Here is a 16927-nt window from a genome sequence, read left to right on the forward strand (position 1 = left end):
GTGTGTGATATCAAAAGGACAAAAAAATTATCAGAAGTGTAAGGCAGGGCAAAGAGAAGGCTAGAAGTGCTAGGATGTGGGTAAGTATCAGTACTGAAAGACCCATAGGTGAACTAGAATCTCAAAAGAGAGTGAGGAGGCATTCTGGACTTGATGTCACACAATATAAATTAAGAGTGTGAAATTAAATTAGCCTTGATGGTTGTAAGGCAGATAGTGTGGGTGCATATTAGGGTGAGGAGGCTTGCTAGGATAAGCAGAATTTTAGGGACCCTCTTGTTAAATGATGGTAGTGATGTAGAGGCTGGGGCAGCAGTAGTTTTATTCAGAGCCATAAACATGAAGAGCTAAGAGGTTTTCTCCTGACTCAACGCAATGGATGTTAGGAGAAAATCACCAGCTTTTGCATACTGCTGTACCACTTGCTGTTTAAGAAAAATAGACTAGCATTTGTTTAAGGCACTGTACATTGGGTGTTCTGTTACTGGCAGCTGGGAATATTACTAGTTGAAATATACAGCAGGAAGAGGGAATGAACCAACATTTATAGAACACATACCCTGTGTCAAACATGAGGCTATTCCATAAACATGTCACTACTCTTGATTTTCACAATACCCTAAAGAGTAGATACTTGCATTACCATGTTATAGCTGAGGAAAGGGAAGGACTGTCTCCAATCTTCAAGTTAGTAAGTAGGAGCCTGGATTTAAATCTAGATATTTGTATCTAAAAAGGATCCCTGCACATTTTCTCTTTATTCATTCTGCTAGATGCTTGAGTTAGGAATAGTACAATAAATAGAGTCCTAGTTCTCAAGGAAATCTCTAAGTAGTGAGTAGAACAGACATAAGCACAATTTAAAAAATTAAATGTGTTTGATTTCAACATTTATGGAGTGCTTGTTATATTCCAGAAGCTGTACCAGGCACTGAACTGGTTCCTAGTCTATCCACATCCTCATTGGTGGATATTCTATTATCTAAGCTCTGAACAAGAACTGCCAATAAGACTCAAGGTATCTTTTAAAGAGGTAGATGTGAAGCATGAAAGGATCATAAAGGAGGGACTGAGTGGTAGAAAATGATTAAGCAGAGAAGGTAGTGGTATTCTTGGCAGAGAGAAGTTATGTGAGTTGGTACTGAAGAATGAAAGGACGGGGTGCCTGGGTGGCTCAGTTGGTTAAGCGTCTGCCTTTGGCTCAGGTCATGATCCCAGGGGCCTGGGATTGAGCTCCACATCAGGCTCCCGGCTCTGTGGGGGGGTCTACTTCTCCCTCTCCCTCTCCTCCTCCCTCCTGCTTGAGCCTGCTCACTCTCAATCTCTCTCTCTCACACACAAATTAAAAAAAAAAAAAAAAGAAAGGACATGGAACCTTGCAGATGGATGTTCCCAGGAAAAGATGAAGGCTGAAATTGGAGAGATAGATGGGGCCTGATGGCAAAGGTCATACAGGTTAGTTCAAATGGTTTGGATTTTCTTCTATAGGCGAAAGTTTTGAACCAGGTGGAAGAAATAATCGGGTCTGATTTTAGAGAAGTAGCTCTGGAGACGCAAAAGGAAGGCACACAGGACCCGGTTTACCTCCCTGCACTTTGAAAAACCCCTTTTTTTATATAATTCAGGACGTAGTCTTTAGATTGTCAATCAATTTTATTATACTCAAGAAACTGAAGGTTCTCCTTCCTGGGATGAAATAAATTTTGTCCACTATTAAACATTGGTAAAATGGCATTACACACTTAAATTTCAAACTTCTGTCACCTATGAAACAATCTGTTCATCCTTTTTTTTCCTGGGAAAAATGATTGTTAGTTGTTTTTAGATCAATGATGGACTAATCAGAAAGCTTAGAGAAAAAAGACAAGAATCATCCATTCCTTGTGTACAAATGCTTCATGCTCAGTGTGAGCAGCTTCTTATATTATAGTCTACTTACTTTTTTCCCAAATGTAAGTGTGTAACGAGTACATAATATGTTTGGGAACAGTGGTAAAATACAGTATGTTCAGAAATATTATTGCCTTCTGTTATAAAAAAAAAAAAAAGCAAACTCATGCATTTGAAAATACCAGGCTTCTGATGTCAGTTTTATCCTCACCAGGTTATTTTCCCAAGCCCTGGTTCAGCTGAGATTTGCCACCATCCATTATCTCGTTTTTATGAGCATCGGGATTGCTTTATTGTTGCAGTGCTTGGCAAAATACTCCTCTTTTATAAGTAATCTAGATCCGTCAAGCTGTCCAGTTCTACTACATCAGTCACTACTTTGTAGTTTATTTGGTGACAGTGACTGCCAATAAAATAATGCTGTAAAATATTCCAGTGTGAGGAAGCTAATTCAGTGTAGGTTAATAAAGCTGCCATGATTCATCTTGCCATGTAGTGTGCTTTTCATGCTGAACCTTTTAGGTGGATGTGCAAAATCACATTGAGGTTAGCTGGAATTTATGCTGTATGTAGGGGTTTACCTAATTTATATATTTACTTTCTTTCAGACCTACATTTGAAATGAAGTATATAGGTTTCTTCCCAGGATGATGGAGTATATCCAGGGGTGAATTCTGAACAGGCTCATGAACTCGAGCAATAAAGTAAAGGCAAAGAGGCAAAAATGACAGCCCTGGGGCCTGCTTTATTATGCCTTCTCTCTGAATCTATGCAAAGCAGAAGTGGTACCCAAACCCTTGTAGAGAGTGTTTAAGCAGGCTGTTTGAGAACCCTGCTCATGAGTATTTTAATGACCTCAGTTCAAGCCAAGAGCAATAAACATCTCAGAAAGAGGCTGTTAATTGAAAAGACCAGCGATTTCAGAGGGATTAATATTACTGTCAGACATGGCTTGCTTTCTCTCCCTTTTAATTTAGCCTTCTGTTTTAATTTACAAACAGCTATGCAGAGTGGAGCTTTCGAAGGCAGGAGCAGGAGTGGTAAATAGAATCCATCTGGGGCCTGTGGACCAGAGCTAAAATGCCAGGGTAGAGACCTAGTCTTAGCTCTGTCATTATTTTCCTCATCTGTAAACTGGGTGTATTATAGTGTCTTTGGAATACCTTATATGTTACTGTGAAGATGCTTTATCGAACCAATGCCAGAGTGTTCTGTAAAGCATATATGAAATTAAAATAAAGCGAAAAGATAAAAGAAATAGAAATAGAAAAAAATTTAAAGATTTAGTTAATATTGGATATTCAGTTTCACCAGCTTGAAGCACCAATATGTTTGGATCACTTTTGTTATTTTGATTAAATAGTTGAGCTCCTACAGATTCTATTAACCTGTAATCCAATGCTTGAGACCCTACCTCTCCCAATTCTCAAATGTTGTACAAACCCTAGTTTCTAATCCAGCCTAATGAGGCAGATGCCAGGCCTATCGAATTGGCATCTACTCCTTCTGTGGGTTCTGCTGCTGCAGCAACATGGGGGCACTGTTGAAAATATATCTTGCGCAGCCCGGTGAATGACCACCACTGCAATAATGCAATAATGCCTTATTGGTGCAGATCCTTGCATGAGCTACAAGTGGTACCCATAGTTGGGCTACCAAAGTGACAAATATTTCAGCCGTATACCCAGGCAAAGCCATGGTTTACATGGGCACCTTGAAGAAGAGAACTCTGTCCAAATGGACTTCTGGCTGCAGCCTGCACACTGTTCCGGGGACTCAGTGCTATACCTGAGGTCAGCATCTCCTTCATGCTGACAGCCCCTTTGGGTGTGTGAGTCCTTTTCATGGTGAGGACCATCAAAGAGGCTCTACCTCCCTTGATCATCTGGATGGATTTATGATCCCTGTCCCTCCCAGAAGGCTCTTCTGTTCTCCTTTCCCCCCATAGAGGTGGGTGTCTACTCTCCTTACGTTTGCCTAACCAGATACTGCTACTCAAGTGTTCTTGGATGAGTCAAAGATGATGCACACCAAGATTTCTCTTTAGATGAAGAAAACAGTTTGAACTTATTTCAGTAAAAGAAAATTCTGCTTAAGCTTCATGAAACTTTCACCTATACAAATAAGTTTTTTGTTGTTGTTGCTGATGTTTTTGTTCTATTACTATTTTCAAGTCATTCCATGAGTATTCCATTTCTGCTTCAAATTTAGTTCCAAAATCACCTTTTCCCACCACCCCCCCAAAAGAAAAAAAAATCCAAAGGATTTCTCTCTTGCCATAGCTTGGTATGTTTATTGGGGGAAACAAGTTATGTATTAGTGAATGTACACAGATGGAGTTAAATCTAGTATATCAGTTATATTTCCTGAGGTAGATGTGTACAGTGTACACAAGAGGAATTCTTTATCTCTTATTCTCCTTCTCCATCATGGGGTTAGATTCTAGGCTCTGCCACCTCCTGGTCATGTTGCCTTGAGGAAAATATTTAACTTAACAGACGTTATTTCTTCATCTATTTTTAATCATTAACTACTGACACTTTTTTAAAATTCCCAATATTTCTTAAATCTTTTCTTTTATTTCCATCTCTAGTTCCACTGTGAAAATGCAACTGTGTACCATCTCTTGCCTGGATCACTACCATGATCTAACTGGACTAACTAGATTTCTTCTGTACAGTCTTGCTTCTCTCAGAGTCCTCTTCCATCCTGCAGTGAGTGGTCCATTTAAGGTTCTAATCTCACTATGTTCTATTTCTCCTTTCAACAAGTCCTCTTCATCCTCACACAAAGCCATGTTTCTTAAGGTGGGTTCCCCCACTTATCATCCCAGCCCTTTCTTCTACTTTATACTCTTTTTACAATTTTCCCTTTATAAAATTTCTCCCAGATACTGTATCATTTTTTTGTCTCCATTTCTTCTCTCTAGAATTCTTTTACTTTTCTTTGTTTAACTCCTACTTACCGAGACTCAACTCCGCTGTACCTTCTCAATTTCCAGATGTTGTCCTGTTTTTTTTTTTTTTTTTACCACTGCATTGCCTTATTATTTCATCACTGTCCCTGTTTCTCTCACGGTAGAGGATGAGTGAGGGTACAAATTTTCTTTCAGAGTTTTCTCTTTAGGGGTTAGCATATAATAGAAGCTCAACAACTCAGTTGAGGCAATGAATCTACAATGTGGAAGTTATGACAAATACCTCACAGAAACTTAAATGAGGTATGTTGGAGTGACTGGATTCACCTTTATCACGTAGCAAGCATTCAGTATGTGTTTTATTTCCTTCCACTTACAATGAGTTGCATAAGGCACATTGTTTGAAGTTCATGAAGGAAGGTTTATAAGTGAAACCATCCTTACTATCCATATTTCTTCTAAACCCTGCTGGATATTTTGACTACTGGTCCTTAAAATTACCTATTAAAACATGTAAACAAAATAAAACATTGCCCATAATGACATTGCAGGATGGCCATCTGATCAAAAGACAGTAAAACAACCCTAAATCGATGGCTGTTGGACTTCATTTCTCTCTTGCAACTGATCTTATTGTTTCTGTGTTCCACACCACAGTCTGTGTTCTGACATGGAAGACGGATCACTGCTCAGGTTTGCTTCGTGCCTCTATTCTACGGAGCCCTAGCTGGGATGAGTCCTAGGTAGCTCAAATTGGCCAGTAGGGAAGACTGGGAACTTGGAAAAATAGAAGCACTAGTTTATTTGACTTCCATTCACAGCATCTCTCTCTCTCCTTTCAATTTTCCTTTTCTCCAAGAGGCAGAAATGAATGGTACCCTTCTGTGTCAGGGTGTGAACTCTACCATTTACTAGCTGTGTAACTTTGGCAAGACCTTTAACCTCCATGAGCTTCTGTTTCTCGTCTATATAAATGGCATAATTATGCTCATCTTATCTGCTCTACAGAGTTATTGTGAAAGTGTATATGTGAAAGCCCCTTTTAAAACCACCAAGCACAATGAACAGGTAAGGGGCTACTATTAAGTTTTTCCTTATAAGAAAATTCCTTCCTCCCACAGTATTTCAAAGACTTTTAGGATATGGATTAAGCCATGACTCTCTTCATGAATTCTGCAAGCTGGCATATAGAACATGATAATAAATGTAAATAATCACAAAAACTTTGTCTCAGTAGGTAGATTTGCCCCCCAAAGTGTCTTTTGTGTACCCAAATGTTGCCTTTATCCAAATGTCTCACAGCGTTTTGCAAACAGATTATATATGACACATACCAAAAATCATTTCATCCCCATCACTCTAATATTGCCACCTTTCTAGAGAAACTGTTGTTTAAAACCCCAGGCTACTGTCAATCAGAAGAGCAAATAAAGAATATTTTCACCTCCTTGAAAATGATTGCAGTAGGCAGCTAGTAACCGCTTAACACTAGAGCCAATTCTTTCAGCAAGAATTATGTTCCAGGTGGTATAGAGGCTTACAGAAGCATATGACTTAGCTTTCTGAAAAAGTTTAGATAACTCTTTACTTTAGAATTGTAAGAAGATTGGGGATGGTGTGGAAAGAACAGCCAAGAGGAGGGCCTGAAGACCAGCTAGGACCTGTAGCAGCAAGATGACTTCAGTGTACCTGGAGTTGGGAGCCATTGAGCCTAATGCCGATGTGTGCCTAAGGTCACAGCTCTTAGTTAATAGGGTCACAGTTGCACTGATAGTATTAGAACAAATGATCAGAATCAAAAGCCCCCACCTATCTCGGACTTATTTCTGAAATCCTTTGCATTTAGATTCTGTCCTGACTTTGTCATTTCTTCAAGATAAAAGCATCCCCAAGGAAAAACTTTATTTTTCTTTTTCTGCATGAGGAAAAAACAGGAAGTGAGGGAAAGGGAAGGGTAAATATCTCTGATGAATAATCTGTCCAGACATTTCTCCTTCTTTCAAGTCGTTACATCTTGCATCTATAACATTTCCTCAGTCAAGCTTGTCATTGGTCCCAAAGAAAGACGTAATTGAGAGCACTTAACATGGGTGTATATCAGAATCACCTGGAGGACTTGCTAAACTAGGATGGCTGGGTTGGTTCAGCCCACCCCCAGAGTTGCTGATGGGGCATCAAAATATGCATTTCAAATGAGTTCCCAGGTAATACTGATGCTTTCAGTGCTGTTACCAATCTAACAACCGCTGGTTTAGAGTCCACTGGGCAAACCACAGGCTTTTTCTTTGGGGAAAGATCAATATCAATATAAGTGGTCTGATCATGGCTTTTCTCAGTAATAATTTCAGTTATATAGTGAAACTTTGGAGGAGTGAACAGTAACCCTTTAGGTAATTGGAGTCTGAATATAGAAAAGTCTTATGAAAATGGGAAGCAATTGGTGGTTGTAGCAGTGAATAGAGCTCTTCAATTCATGCTTCAAGAGGCTGTTTGCTTTGTCCTTATCCATTTTTATCTCAGTGCCGGAATGTTCTTTTTTGAAGACTTTAATCGAGGACCCCCAAGAGATTTTCAATCTTGACTTTGCTAATACTCAGACCATGTCATAATGGATTTTGTTCTTTCCTCTGGGCAAAACAATGCAATGACAAAGCTTACTTTTGGAAAAAAGAGAAACTGTTCCTGTGCTCACAGAACAGAAACTGTTCTGTGCATTGGGAAGTAGAAAGAAACTGAGACATCAGTTAGGTCAAAGGTCTCGAAACTTCAGTATTTAAAACAGGTAAATATGTGTTTGCTTTGGTAAAGCACCTAGGTGGAACCCCAAATCATCTCAGACCTGTTTCTAAACTCATGGTGCTATACCACCTCTGCAGTTTTCAGACGCAACACCTCATCCTTGCAGTGACTGAGGACTTGCTGTTGTTTGAGAGACTGTGGGAAGCCGAGGGAGACTTTGAAGCCCAGATCAAGGGCTCTTTGAACAATGCCCAGGTGTTTCAATGTTTGATTAGACCTGGAGGTCAACATCTCTTGTAGTTCCTTCCTAAGCAAAGTGTAACATCATCTTCCCACAGAGGTGCCTAAAAAGGAAGCCAAACCCTAGGGGAAAATGCAGAAACAAAGACCAGGAAAGTCCAGTTGTCAAAGATCACAAGAACACTCTTTTAGCAGCAAGACATATACGGATAATTCATTCCTACATAATTTAAAGTTATGAGTAGCTTTCTCTAAGTTTAAAACTAGGGAAAAATATGAAAACAAAGAAACTGTTTAAATCTAAGAAGCAAGGTCCAATTTTTAATCAGAAAAAATTAAAACATACCTTCCAGAGTAAAATTAAAAAAAAAAATGGAGGGGAGCGAGTATTGTTGCCTATTGGTTGAAATTGAAAACACTGATGTTCTGACTTAGCTAAAAGAGTTTTGGTAAATCCATTAAAAAGACTAATAAAGGGGAATTAATAAATTAAAGGGGAAAGAATTATGCTTCACTCAGGACACAACTTGGAAAATATTAGAAACAGTACATAAATGTTAACATAAACATGCCTGTAGGGGAAGGAGATTATTTGTTGTATTTGTTAGAATGTCAAGGATATATCTGATTTACTCAGATCAGTATTGCCACTAGAGACCCTTGGAAATCATGACCATGATTCATATTTACTAAATTAAGTGGGAAGTTGAGAGGTTACAAATACCACTGTGAAAGTTTACCAAATCCTTAGGGGTTTGTTATCTCGAGTCTGACTTTTGAATACATGCATACTCTTTGAAAGATATTAACCTATTTTCAGGATGAGAGATTTTTTCATGTTTGCTTTTAGTATCACCATTGACTATTAGTTTAATAGAATTTCTGTTTATGATCTTCAAAAGACTCTTGCATCTTTATAAGTGATTTCTCTCTTAACCCATTCCAGATAACACTTCCTTAGCAGCTAGTCATTTTCAAGCATCTCTGGGAGATATGGGTAATTTGAGAATGTTTCTTAAGAGTGACTTCCTTTATATTTGTTTTGCCAAAATGATCTTTTTACTCTGCAGGAAAACTCCTAACCCCTGCATATTAAGAAGGCTTTGAGAATGACGTTTCTATAAAACCACTTCTAGAACAATGCATGCCTTTCATGTTGCATTGTTTATCTAGAACTTTCAGATCCTCATTTTTTGCTGGCAAGACTCTGCCCAACTTTCAAAGCACAACTAAAACATTGCCTTTTCTGTGAAGCTTTTGGCGAGCCCATGCTCACTTTCAGGGATTGTTCTGGTGCCTACCCCTTAAATGAGCACCTAAGCCGAGATGCTAGGATGCAGGTTTCCTGAAAACTTGAAACTGGGACATAATCTCTGTTGGTGTTCCACACTTCAAGATGGCATCACACCAGAGCAGTGATGGCCATGCTTGCTCAAGTGCAAATGCACCAGGAAAAGAGACCACCAGAGAAAGAGAAAATGAAGCTGAGTTACAGAAACAGGAATTTGAAATTCTGGGTGGCAGGTGAGGGACAAGAAAGAAGAGGTTATTTCTTCAATTCTTGGTGACCTTTCAGAGCATAATCCAATGCCTTTGCACTTGCCTCACTTTTGCTCTGGATTTCATAAAATGTGCTTCTATCCATCAAATAAAATCTCTTTTGTTCAAGTTAGCTTGAGTGATTTTTTTTTGGTCATGAAAGTAAATAATCTCTCATCACCTATTATATATACAACCTATTAGAGGAGGTGCTCGTACTATCTTAATAATCTGTGCTTTTTCTATTACTATATTATTATTTACTAGTTTTTTCTCCCATTAATCTATGGCACCCTAAAAAAACCAGAGATCACAATTCATTCTTCTATTGTCAGCATCTAACATAGTACCTGACCTTTAGTAGGTGTTCAATCAATATGTGTTGAGTGAATAAATAAATGTACTATTCATTCTATAAAAAAATATATTTTTGAGGAATAAAAATAATAGGTCTATAATTCATCATAATAAAGTGTAGTGACTCAGGCAAGTGGCAGAAAGCTTTTGAAAGTCCTTGTTTTTCCTCTGCTGAATTTTCTTAAGTTTGGAATGTCTATGCTCAGTGTAGCTCCTGTTTTTCAACCCCCCCCCCCCCGTTTTGTTGGTTTTGTAGTCGTGAATGAATCTTAGATGTTACTGTTACCTCCTGAACTTCCTGATAGCAACCCACTTATCTGTGCAATTTGCTTCTATAAGGCATAATGCAGAAGTATTTGTGGTAAAGAACCTAGAATAACAAAGGAGATGATAGATTACCAGGGAAGACTTCTACTTCCCTTTAAAAAAAATATAGTTCATGAGAAGAGACTGGAAATGTTTCTGGAGGATGCAATATCTGTGTGATCTTTCGTCTCTTAATTGGATATGGACTGGGATATTTCCTGAGTCTTTGGCAGTGGGCAGGCTATAGCCCAATAAAAATCTCTGGTTTCTATTAGATAAAAGCCCTGTTGCCATTCCATCCACCCCCTCCCCTTCCTCCCTTCCTCTTCTTGCCTCTGCTTTTTTTAAACTAATCATTGTGGTATGAGATGCATACAAAAAGTTGTACATATTGTAAATGTAGAGCAGAAAACATACTTGTAAAACCAACATCTAAGAAACCCTCCTCATGTTCCCTTCTCATCACTACTACTCTATCCCCAAGGGTAACCAGCATCCTTACTACTAATATCACAGCTTCCTTCGCCTGGCTTGGTACTTTGTATAAGTAGAATTACACAGCATATACTTTGGTGTCTTGCTTTTTCTGCTCAATCTTACGGGGGTCATCCATGGTTTTGTGTGATTGTGCTCATTGTTATATAGTACTCCTTGTTTGAATATAGCATACTTCAGTTATCCATTTGACTGTTGATGAACATCATGGGACAATTATGAATAATACTGAAATGAACAGTTTTAGTACATACATTTGATGTCCAATTTTCTTTTCATTTTATCTGAAGCCTCCCAAAAGCCCCAAACACTTTGAGTCACCGTAATAACCACTATAAAGAAGACATGCTGTTGATAGTTTTCTAGAATCTTATGAGTGAGATTCATTGCTTGAGGAAAACTTGCATCCAATATCTGTCTTCAGGACAAAAAATGTGCTGTGATCTCTGATTCTAATAGGCCACTAGAGGATTTTGCTACTTGTGTATCATAACCCTTAAAGATGATGTACAAACTGATAAGAGACAAAGGAAGTGCTTCTTGAAAAGTCAAATTATCTGTGGTTGAAAAGCAGACAGATTATGACAGTTGAGGAGGAATGGGGCTTTAGATAAAGGGATGATCTGTGGCTCTGTTCTTTTTGCTACAAGAAATGAGGCTGAACTCTGCCTCCCCTCCCTGTCATCATCTCTATCCAGCTCCAGCCCATGCATCAAGTGGGCTTCCACGCAAAACAAAGAAGAATAACTTTTTGGTGGTACCACACTTTGCTCATTGTGAATCCCTTACTCAGCCCCTAACTGGGTAGGATTTAAAAAAACAAAACAAAACAAAACAAAAAAATCTTTTTAGAATTAGCTTATGGGGAGGGAGTGAATTTAAAAAACACAAATAGAACACTGGAAGGTAAACTCCTGTGATATTATTTCAAAATGACATATTATAGAAAGTGGTGATGCGGTTAAGTCCTACTAGAATCCTCTGGGCAACATATTTTAGTATCAGAGTCTGGGCTCCATCCTAGGTGATGGGAGCTATGTCCTTAGGGCCCCTATGTTCCCAAACTGTCATCTTTCTGAACCTGGGTCCCCTACTTCTTGAGCTTGGGACACTCAATTTGGGCACTTTGTCAATAAGATGCTGTAGGCATCTACAGTTACACTACCCAGTAGAACTATAATGTGAGCTACAAATGTGAGTCGTATATTTAATTTTAGATTTTCTACTAGCCGCATTACATAAAATTAAAAATACAAATAATTTTAACATAATTTATATAACCCAATATACCCAAAATATTGTCATTTTGTTATGTAATATAACAATTACTAATGAGACCATTTACATTCTTTTATTTCTGAGCATTTGAAATATGAGGACTATTTTACATTTACAGAATTGCTCAATGCAGAGTGGTTATATTTTAAGTGCTCAATAGCCACATGTGGCTAGAGGCTACCATATTGAACAGCATAGATAACAAGCTAATAAATAGTCTATATAATCAGATGAAAATTATCAAACAAGTTGATTACTGAATAAGTAAATGACTGAAAATAACCTCTCAGGTCCTGTTTTTGTTTTTTATCCTCTATATGTCCTCATTTCTGATGGTTAGGGTTAGGGTGTGTGTTACATGTATGTGAAGGAAAAAGAGACAGTGACCAAGGGAGAAAAAGCAACCAAACTTTCATTTTTTTAACACTTCTGTTTGTTACCATTTTTTCATTGTTTGTTTTTTGAATTTTTCCTTAATGAAGAAGGATTAAGAGGGAAAGAAAAGGAAGAAAAAATGAAGGAAGTTGCACTAGAACTGAAGGAAGTTTTGATTATTGACTCCAACTTAGAGCAGTGGATTACCAACTATAGCAATCACCTGGGGAACATACTTAAACTTTATTATTCTGAATCCCAGCCCAGAAAACAAATGTGGCAAGATTGGGATGGACATTTTAACAAATACCCTTGGCACTACTGATGTAGATTGTATAGGCCACAGTTTTCAGAACACTAGCTTAGAGACAGGGCCCACCAGCACTGGTCCACAGGAAATCATAAATCTTCCTTTTTTAATGGGTTATTCTATGGTGCAGACTGAATGACAATTATTTTAGAGTGACCAAAGAGCCACAATTAGAAGGGAGACCAATTGGACATGGTATTACTTGGGCAAAACAAATCTTGAAGAACCAGATTATGCTTATTACTGCCTTGTAAATGCCCTCAGGAAGCAAAGCTTTTAAATGGCATATATTTGGTGAGGAAGTGGACCTCTTAGAGCAAAAGCATTGATCCCAGGATCTGACAGAAGAACCAGGAGCCATCAAAAAAGCATTATCTCTCATCTTTGAAATTTACTGAAAATGTTTACACTTGCATGAGTTCCAGCACCATCACTCAGTTAGAGATATCAAGGCGGGGGATGTGGAGCTCCCCACCTCGAAAGACCAATGAGATTCATGGACTTTGGAATGTCTGCCAACCAACACTGGCTCTTCACAGCCAGGCAATTTGTAAATGTACCTGCCACTAAACCAACTCTAACATGAGACTGCATACAAGATGTCCTGGCCTGGAGGCAGCCGGCGTTGAGCTGTGGGGGTGCGGAGGACAAGGGGCTGCTCAGGCAGACCGCTGGCGGTGGGCCCCCCTGGAACTGTGTCAGAGGGTGAGAAGGATGTCGTCATGCAGAGACAGGAAAGACATTACAAGCAGAGGTTTGGCAGTGGAAAAATGTATGATTTTTGGGGAAAGTGGTCAGGGCGGCAGAGAAGTATTATGAGAGGCAAGTGGTAATTCACCCTGGGGAGAGTCATTGTTTTCTGTACTAAGTACTTGGGTAAATGTATTACATATATAGGGAGACAGTTTGACCCAGTTTGTACCGGACTTGATTTTTGCTCCTTGTCCTGGTGAAATTATTAATAGTGCTCCCTTCACCCTCACAAGTCCCCATTTAGGTGTAAATCAAATGGCAATTCTGTGATGTGAGGATTTTCTCTCAGGTGGTGACTCAGGAAGTTGGTAGGAGAAATTGCTGGCCTTGGCAATGAGGCCTAAAATACATTTAATGTTCATATAATTATGTGTACAGGCCCTCTATCGCCTAGACAAAGAAGCCGATCTTCTTATAAATGCTTTCTGAAGAACAAACAATTTAATCTCTGAGAGTCAAATTCCTTATCTTTAAAGTGTAGATAATAATAATTTAGTAGGCTTACATTCTCTTATCCAAAACCTCAGGGAAAGACAGATTTCAAAATTTAGCATTTTTCAGATTTTAGATAATTTTTTTCTAGAAAGTTATTTATATACTTCCCTCCCCAGGAGATTAGCACCTGTAATCATCACAGTCTATTTCTGTAGCAAACGGATGAATATTCACACAAAGTAGAGTAATTAAATAAGTCTTTTATGGCCTCAGATCAGTTCTGGTCCCGTTTTGCCACGAATAGGTTTGCCAGAAGCTTGTGGGAAAAGTTACTTTGTTTTGTTTCTAAGCTCACTGGGTATCAGAATTGTTGATAATGAGTTGGCTGTAGAATTGCATTTCACCCACACAGTGATAAATATATTAAATTAGATTTTTCATGTAGAGTGCTTGGCAGAATGTGCAAGGAATATAACCTACTAACAATGATTAGTAGTAATACTTCCTAGAGATCCTAGAGAAAAAGTTGCATAAGTTTATCTGCAACTGTTCTCCAGTGTTGAATATCCATCTCTGCTCAGAATCACAGACTTTCCTTGGATCATCCCAGTCTCATGGCTCCATCATCCATCAGCCAGAACAAACACTGACCCTCAGTTGGCTTCTTGAGTCTGTACTCCCTAATGTGATAAAGTGAAAATAAATAAGGCCCTATGCAAATTCGATTAAAATCCAATCAAGGAAAATAAACTGCAGACATCTGCTCTTCTGTCAGTTCAGTGTCATTGGAATATTTTCCCTTGGTCTTAAAACAAAAACAAGAACTAAACAAAATAACAATTAAAAAAAAAAAAAAACATTTTTCTTGAGTGCCTGCCAGACTGGCATTTGAGCATTTGATCCACTAAATAACTATTTGAACAAGAGCAGAGAAAAAGTAAACAGTAAAGTGAAGGGCACACAGGCTGTATATCATCTGGCTCTTGTTTCTCATTCGGGAACAATATTGTTTGGTGAGCTCACTTTTCTTTCAGATAATAGTAAAACAGTATTTTGAGTCTCTTTGGAAATGTTGGTCCATTTTTATATCTGATTCTATCGGCCATGATTGAAAAGAAAGTTACTTTGAATGTCAAGACAAAAAATTAAGAACACATCCTGACTCGGTCTCCCTGGGCGAAGTAAATATTGAATAAGTTCATCTGTAGCGGCATCTTCATCTAGGAGAGACTTTTGTTCTGTTTCCCCAGAGTGTAGCTTGATACGCATTTTTGTGTGATTTCTCCAGCCAGTGGACAAGCAGGTATCCGGTGATGTGTGAAAATCACAATCAGCCACAGTGTTGAGAAATCAGGGTGGGAACCGTGCCCTGCAGAACTTTGGAGAAATATCCTGCCTTAGTTCAGGGTGCTATAACAGAACACCATAGGCTGGCGGGGCTGAGATGGGGCAGGGGGCTTAAACAACAGGCATTTGTCTTTCACAGTTCTGGAGGCTGGAAGTCCAAGATCAGGGTGCCAGCATGGTTATATTCTTGAAGAAGGCCCTCTTCCTGATGGACAGATGACTGTCTTCTTCTTGTATCCCCACATGTGAGAGAGCAGAGAAAAAGGGCTAGCTCTCTTCTTCTAAGGACACTAATCCCATCGTGGGGGCTCCACCTTTATGACCTACCTATATCCCAAAGCACCACCTGCAAATAGCACCACATATATACTTTGGGGGGATACAAACATGCAATCCATAACACATTCCAGTTAGCTGGGAAACAAAGAGCTTACATATAATGAAGGTTCTGCCAGACTAGAATGTCCAAGCAGACAGTCCAATTCAGATCGGTCACTTCAGAGAGTTTTAAAGATATAGGCACACTGTGGCCCAGATATGCTGCTGGCCCAGTTATATTCTCCATTCTGGACCGAATATCCACTCAGGACAAACTGACCACTCAGGTCGCACTAAATGGACCAGAAACATCACAGCTTGCCTTATCCTGATGTTTCAAATGAGTGGGTCACAGGCCAGACAACCACCTCTGCAAACCCCAATTAACAGTCCTGATGCTCTATTTCAGCCACATGAACAACTGAGGCACACACTATCCCAGACATTCCAATGATGTAGGGCTCATCTCATTCTTACCACCCAAGATAAACTTATATTAGGTATTCATCACTCAGACCCCCAAGTCACCCCCTCCTTCCTGCTCACTGTCTCACCTCAGGACTCCAGGAAGACCTCTGCTTGTCTAGCTGAAGGTGTTCCCCAAAAGGGAAGGGATTGAATTAATACAACTAGGAGTTCCCTGTGGCTGTCTTGTCCCTTTTATTTACAAGCCCTAAGACTCAGCTGAGGTAGCCGAACAAAATGCATCCATTTATTTATAAGACTTATATGAGCTTCTTGGTCTGTCTCAGGGACAGATGTGGACCATTTTGTACTTCATTTTAAGGATTTGATCATTGAGTACATTAAGTGTTGTGTCTGGGAAGAATGAGATTATTAATTATGTTTATAATGAAATATGAATTAATAAAATGGTAATATTTTAATAACAAGAACTCAGATGCCTTATGTAGTGCTGAGTAGAGCGAGTTGAATTTAATAACATAATATGGGTAAATAAATTAGAAAGGCAAACACAAACACAAGAACTTGTTTAGTAGTTGGCTTCTGTTCTACCCAAATTATTAAATTACTTGCCCCAGTTCACCAACTAGCTTCTTCTATGTAAACATATTCTTTGTCAAAGCAAATGGTCTGCCAAAACATGAATAGTTATAAATCTGTTTAATAAAAAGCCCCTGTGAGGGTTTAATAACTACTTTCTCTGTTTGTGGAAGTGGGTAGAATAATCCTCTTCTCTTTCAGTCCTCAAAGTTCTGATTTGATACTGAGGGTAGAAGGGAGTATATTTTGCACTCAGAGGACATATGGTAGTGTCTGGAGACCTGTTTTGTCTGTCACAATCAGGGGATGGGAAGCAGGTGCTCCTGGCATCCAACAATGCAGAGGACACCCCACATAACAATTACCTGGCCCAAGTGTCAATAGTGCTAAGGTTGAGAATCTCTGATGTAGATAATGAAACAAAACATGTAAAATTTCTATGGCTGGTCTGTAAACAAGCCTTCTGACAATGAAGTGGCCTCCATCTAATACATGGCCCTGGAATAACTTTTATTTTTTGCAGAGATGGGAAAGAGACACAAAAGAAAATACAATACCAAGAAGTGTGCTAAGGAGTTAGCAAACCATCTCTTAGGAATCCACATTACAGCTCTCTGAGTCAG

This window comes from Eumetopias jubatus, unplaced genomic scaffold (assembly GCF_037043125.1).
Source record: "Eumetopias jubatus isolate StellerSeaLion01/CBP00866 unplaced genomic scaffold, mEumJub1_p1.0 scaffold_1, whole genome shotgun sequence".
In the NCBI taxonomy this organism is placed as follows: Eukaryota; Metazoa; Chordata; class Mammalia; order Carnivora; family Otariidae; genus Eumetopias; species Eumetopias jubatus.